Source organism: Palaemon carinicauda, chromosome 23 (genome assembly GCF_036898095.1).
Source record: "Palaemon carinicauda isolate YSFRI2023 chromosome 23, ASM3689809v2, whole genome shotgun sequence".
Classification (NCBI taxonomy): domain Eukaryota; kingdom Metazoa; phylum Arthropoda; class Malacostraca; order Decapoda; family Palaemonidae; genus Palaemon; species Palaemon carinicauda.
This window is the reverse complement of record NC_090747.1, coordinates 41,426,831-41,434,330: the sequence shown is the minus strand read 5'-3', so window position 1 is coordinate 41,434,330 and position 7,500 is coordinate 41,426,831.

Genomic DNA, 7,500 nt, shown 5'->3' with positions numbered 1-7,500 from the left:
CGAGATTCTTGTATGACTGTAATTATACCATTTAGCCACGAAAAAAAAAAGTCAAGGACAATTCTCTCATACATATACCACTCTTATTTAGGGCTTTTTGTTATCAGAATTGAAATTAATCCATTTTATCCATCGCAGCTAAATGGTATATTTGTACTTGCTATTCAATTTATTCAATTAATGACAAATTTTGCATATTTAGACGGGTTTTTCTTATTAAAGTAAGCTAGCTATATATATATATATATATATATATATATACTAACAAATTAATGTTTCAATCTTCTTCTCGAAATCTGGATCAGTTTCTTGTACTAAGAATGGAAATCAACACATCTTCACCATCGGAGCTAATAGGTAGGTTTGTACTTGGCATTCGATTAATGATAAATTTTGCACTTCTAGATGTCTTTTTCATTTTCAAATACGCCATATGTTTTAATACTTTAAGGTCTCGATTCTCTTATCGACCTCGGAATCCAATTTCAAAGGCGGAATCACTCAAATACGATATCATTTGACCTGGCGGGAATTAAACACTTGTCCAGGATGCTTGTATGACAGTGACCATACCATTTAACCACGAAAATAGATAAAATGCAATGACAGTTCTCCTCTGCATATACCTCTCGAATTCTAGTATTTTGTACTTAGAATTGAAATCAACCCATCAGTCATCTGATGAATTTTCAGGAAAAAAGTCAGGACTTAATTTAAAATTTCTTATCATTATTTCCCTTCTGGTTCTTTTGCATCAGGGCATCACGTTTCCTCCTAAATTTTGCACACACACACACACACACACACACACTATATATATATATATATATATGTATGTATATATATATATATATATATATTTATTTATGTATATATATATATATATATATATATATGTATATATATATATACATATATGTATAATTATATATATATATACATATACTTATACATATATGTATATATATATATATATATATACATAATATATATATATATATATATATACATATGTATATATATATATATATATATACATATGTATATATATATATATATATATATTGATAAAAAGGAGAACGAAGAGCCTGGACAACATCTCCCATATTTGTTGGTGCCGATGTTTCGGGACTAATCCCATTAAATATAGATTATAAAACAGTTTAAAATCAAAGTTGTATATACAGATGCAAGTGAAAACAGTAAATGAATTGAAGTAAAATAAAAATATCGTAAAATTGAACTACACGCAAAAAAATAAATAGGAAAACAAATAATAAAATTGTCTTAGGTGACAAGCCTGGCTTGACTAGACCAGAGAACTGAGTGATTGTCAGAAGAACAACACTCAGAAAGTAAAATACAAATTTGGCTGTCTTGCGATGTGGAGTGGGACAGAGGATAATTGGCTGTTTTGTTGAGGAGCCTGCTCTTTAGTTACTAACGACTCTAATATTTGCAGAGAGGTTGTATATTTATAAAAATTAATATGATGAACATATATGAAAAAATAAGACGTACGAATAAAGAAAAAATGTGAAAACTAGAATAGGAAGATTAACAATTTCTCTTTTTTTATATAATTATTTAAGGATTGCCAGATCTGATCATCTTACTACCTGTCTATGAATTCTAGCTGATGTTACCAAGGGAAATGGCAGGCTGAAAAACGGCATGGTAAAGAATTGTCTTTCCTTTATTATCAGTATTTCCTCATCTCATATTTGTAGAAATATTTGTTTTAATTTCTCCTTCTCTTCTTATGCGTTTACTACACAATCCATTCCGTATCCAGTAATATCATCTCAAGTAGCAAATATTTCATATCAGTTCCAGTTTTTATACATTTGAAGTCTTAATTTGAAATTTCAGTAGAGTTAAACCTTTGCGATTTTGCTTTGTACTGGGCTCACTTTGCACCGCTTCCCTCTCCACCCAGCACAACATCTCATCTCTCGCTGAATTGGCCTTAATCGTGCTCAAAGTGACTTTGCGTGTGCATTTTCATTATCTCAAAGTATTTTACACGATACTTGCTTTATCTCTCAAGAACAAAGCCCAAAGAGAGGTGTTTTTACTTCTGAAGGATCTGCCGAACGGCAGAGGAAAGTCATAGCCCTTGAAGAAAAGGTTATAAGTGTTGGATAAGTGTAAGGAATGGATGAAATTGTGAAAGTTGTGTCTACGGTGAGAAAAAAAGGGCATAGTTAAGATTAAGAGTATCCTTTTTTTATAGATTGAAGACGAGCATTGTAAGGGCATCATCAAATCGCTCATCATCTGTGAGAAAACCAAGTCGATGTGGAATATCGAGGATTGGAGGATGTTTTCCCAGCTTTCCATCAGTTAAGATGCATTTCCAAGCTAGCAAAGACTGGTTTGATCATTCTAAGCGTAATTTTGGGCTTAAAACCGTGAATATTTCTCAAGAGTCAGCTCCTGGGGACCATGAGTCAGCGGCATGTTTCCCAGACGAGTTTCAAAAACTCATACAGGAGAAGGGGTACAAGCCAGAACATTTTTGTAATATGGATGAAACTGGTAACTTTATGGACATTTTAAATCTAAAGTTCTTATGCTTTGTAGTTTCTTTTACTTTACATAGTAAAATTGTTAAAATCTTGTTTATTTTTTGCCTTAGAATTACATTCACAGTAAATATTCTAGGAAACATTAGTTTGGCTAATTTGAATTACCTTTTTTGTACCTCACTACTTGTACATACTGCACTGTATTTGATTTAATATCTAAATATTTTCATTTTTAGTGCACTTGAATGCTTAAAGATACTATAATTTCTTAAGTGTACAGACACATTTCTGCAATAGTTGTGTTCAGTACAGTTGTAAGAATTTATAGTTTTTCCAATTTGAATGATTTACTGGTACCTGTAGTACCTGTATATGCTGGTTTGTATTTGATATATTATTCAAACTTTTGCATTTTGAGTATCGTTTACGTAATTAATGGTTTTATTCAACATACACACAGTGCAGCAGTATGGACCAGTCCTTGTTGCGGTCCCAAACTTCATGCGTGTGATAGAGAGTGGTTTCATGGGCTATTCAGTATCTTGGATGGGATGAAGAAGTCGGCGAAGCAGCTTTCCATTGCAATGTGAGCTTAACCCCAAGACTGAGCCTAAATTATCACTACCACCTCCTCCAACAATGGAATCCTCTGCCCCTGAAATCATTCTAGTAATCCCTCCTTCGGCAACCACTCCTTGGGAAACCACGCTGCAGCTGAGAGATAGTGATGGATTAGATGATCCTCCTCCCCTTACATTTTCCATTTCTACTGTTCACTTTTAGTATAGTACAGTACAAGACTTTTACAGTAAAGGCCACATTCTACTAAACACTAGATTTTAAAAATAACATTCTAAAGATATAGTGTTTTTTATTTAGTACAGCACACTAGTACTGCATTTTGCGTAACTTTTGAATAATATACTTTACTGGTACTGTTCATTCTTTATTACTGTATGTGTCCTGATCTAATCGTTTTAAGTTATTTGATATTAATAGTAGTGATAATATTGCATCAATAGTTAACTACATGGCGTATCATCCATCCACCAAACCAACTGTGCATTTTGGAGGAATATTTTTTGGTAAGGACTTTTAAAGTAATGTACAGTAGTGTTATATTCTTTTGTAAATATACTTATATATTATTGTCATGCAATTATAAATTATTCGTATGTTTTCGATTTTTGCAAGAGTATGGTACGGACCAAACATAAATGATCATTCCATACATAACTTTGGTTTCACAAAGTTACGGTTACAGGGTCCGGAACAAGTCTATTCAACTCCTTGACGTATTTCGTATTGTCCATATATGAAAATACTGTACCAGATTACTAATGAATACGTTTATTTTCCACATACATGTATACACTGTACTTATTATATATTCACAAGGTTAATGTTGCATTTCAGTTATATCTTCTCCAATAAATTTGAATTGAATCCCTTTAATACAAACAAATTTCTAACCTTCATATAAGACAAACATTGTTTATAAGGATATTCGGTATTCGTGGCTGTCTCATCAGTTAAAAAAAAAAAAATATCTTCTTGCATCCCTGCACTGATTTATTTTCAACTTTCCACTGCAGTTTTCTTTGTCAGTGAAAAGTGAGATACGATACTTCGTGAGAGACTTAATCATGGTTCACTTGAAATGTTAGAGGTTGTTTTTAGGGAAGCCATTTCGAGAGAATAGCATTTCATGCAGCCATTTCATGACAAGAGTTTTTCCTCTCTCTTACAAAAACACGCATTTGTGTTAATGAAAGCACAAAGATAAATACGCAGAATCACATAATTGCCACGTTATACATACATACACACACACACACACACACACACACACACATATATATATATATATATATATATGTTTATTTTTTTTCTATATTTTGACAAAATACTTTTTATAGCACCTACAAATATTCAGAAATGAGAACTTATCCAAACATAAACTCCATAATCGCTGCAACTAATATACTATTTATTCCGTTTTCAAAATTGTGGATAGTGTCTGCTAATATCTGTTATTTTTATGTTACCAGGACAAAATTAGCTGATTTATCATAGCTGAAAGGGAGAAAGATTTCAATCTTTATATAAGATATCTGAGCTATTCCAGTAGATTGAAGTTTCGTTTCATAGAAATTTATAATTATTAGAAAACTTTGGGGAACAAGATGTTCTAATACTTCTTGGTGATAATGGATGTTCTAAAGAATAGGTCAGTATGCATATGTCTTCCACAGAAATAAATACACAAATTTCAAGAAACATTTCCCCGCCAGCCTTCTCTCTCTCTCTCTCTGACTGTCTGAAACTAAAGTTTCCAATTATTATTATATCGGAGTTTCCAAATTATTTCCAACAACATTCTCAACACCATATCCTTTACATTAAAGTGTAAGTACATCACCAATGCTGTCTTGAGCAAGGGTCAGGAAGTGGTACGAACAACGCGTCGACACCAAATGATAAATGAAGAAACGTAAATGTCTTTCCTGTGTACCGCACGTGAGTCATGCACGCTCGTAATCTGTAACAGTTTTGATTCTATATCTTATCACTCGCTCTTTCCTGCACTGTTAAAACACTAACTATTTCATGTTTGAATTTTTGTGAAATTTTTGCTCGGAAGTCACTCTATAAAAACTCGATGAAGTTTAGTTCCATTTACATCGACTCTCTCAGTTTATCATCTGCTTTCCTGAAAACTAATCTGAAGGATAGATTGTACGAAGAGAGACCAGCTTTGATTTCTGGACGCCACTAAGACATTGTCTATACACTATATATATATATATATATATATGTGTGTGTGTATATATATACAGTGATACCTCTGGATACGAAAGTTTCTGCTTACGAAAAATTCAGGATGCGAAAAGTGATTCGAAGATTTTTATGCCCCACGATACGGATAAAATTTCAGGATACGAAAACCTTACGAGATCCCAACTCTTCGCCGAGAGTAATTTTAAGAAGCGCGCGCCGCCTGACTTTGAACTTGGGTAGACTCACTTACAGCCTCCCGCTCACCCATTGGTTATCTCCCTACTCAGACGCTAGCTGACGCCATAAGATCCTGCTTTCCTATTGGTCGGCAACTATCCCAGCTTGCCTACGCACGGGCGTTCATCTCTCTCTCTCTCTTTTCGTTCCGACCGCGGTATCGTTAACAGACATTGTGTGCTTTAGCTTGTTTGACTTGGTGTTTACAGTACATTCGTACGCCACGTGTTATCGTTAATAAACATTCGTTACTGTGCACTGTACTGTATTAGTGTTTACTATACATAGACTGTATATAACGTTACGTAGTGTATTATATTACGTATTACTGTAGCCATGGGTCCCAAGAATGTTGCCGAAGGAAAGAAGAAGACCATGCTCTCGATGGAGACGAAACTTGAATTCGTAAAAAAGTACGAGTCTGGCATGCGTTTAAGTGCGATCGCCAAGGAGTATGGCCGGAATCCGTCTACGATAGGCACCATCCTGAAGCAGAAGGCGGCCATCAAAGCAGCAACACCTTCTAAGGGCGTCACTATTTTCTCCAACAAGAGAACGCACGTGCATGACAAGATGGAGAGGCTGCTTCTTGTGTGGATCAAGGAAAAAGAGATCTCAGGAAACACCATCACTGAGACTACAATTTGCCAGAAGGCCTCCGCCATTTTCGGTGATCTCGTACGTGCTCAGGCCGAAGAAGGAGCAGGAGAAGGAACATCCCAGCAGGAACCCCCAGAGTTCAAGGCGTCCCGTGGGTGATTCGAAAAGTTAAAGAAAAGGACTGGCATCTATTCAGTGGTACGGCAGGAGGGGGGCAGCCAGCTCGGACACGAAGGCCGCCGAAGCCTTTGTTAAAACGTTCGATGAGTTGACTCTGCAGGAAGGCTACAGTTCGCAGCAAGTTTTCAATTGCGACGAAACTGGGCTTTTCTGGAAGAAAATGCCTCGTTGGACGTCCATCACGGCGGAGGAGAAGAGGCTACCCAGACATAAGCCTATGAAGGACAGGCTTACCCTTGCTTTTTGTGCAAACGCCAGTGGGGACTGCAAGATAAAGCCCCTGCTGGTGTACCGTTCAGAAATTCCCCGAGCCTTCAAAGCCCACAAAGTCATTAAGGAGAACCTTCCCGTGATGTGGAAGGCGAATGCAAAAGCCTGGGTAACGAGGCAACTGTTCATTGATTGGGTGAATGTCTGCTTCGGTCCGACTGTCCGAAAATATTTGGAAGAAAAGCGCCTCCCTATGAAATGTCTGCTGGTGTTGGACAATGCTCCAGCTCACCCTCCTGGCCTCGAGGAATATCTTCAGGCCGAGTATTCCTTCATAAAGGTCCTGTATCTACCGCCTAACACCACCCCTCTCCTCCAGCTCATGGACCAGCAAGTTATTTCTAATTTTAATAAATTGTACACGAAGCATCTCTTCAAGAGATGTTTCCAAGTCACAGAGAGTACAAACCTCACTCTGCGTGAATTTTGGAAAGATCACTTCAACATCGTGATATGCCTCAAACTCATCGATCTCGCTTGGCAGGAAGTTTCGAGGCGTACCCTAAACTCATCTTGGAGGAAGCTGTGGCCTGATGCTGTCTCTGCACGAGACTTCGAGGGGTTCGGGAAGCCTGGAGGAGAAGCCGAGATTGTTGACGATCCTGAACCAATTCAGCAGTCTGAGGTGGCTGACATCGTACATCTTGGTACGTCCATGGGGCTGGAAGTTAGCGCGGAAGATATCGATGAACTTATCGAGGAGCACCACGAGGAGTTGACGACGGACGACTTGAAGGAGTTGGACACGATGCAAGTGAGTGATTTTCAAGAGCAGCTCTCTAGCGGTGATGAGGAGGATGTTGCACCTTTGAAAACGGCAGACATCAAGGAAATTCTTGCATGTTTCCATAAAATGGCAGACTACGTCGAAAAGGAACATCCAGAAAAAGTTTATACCAAC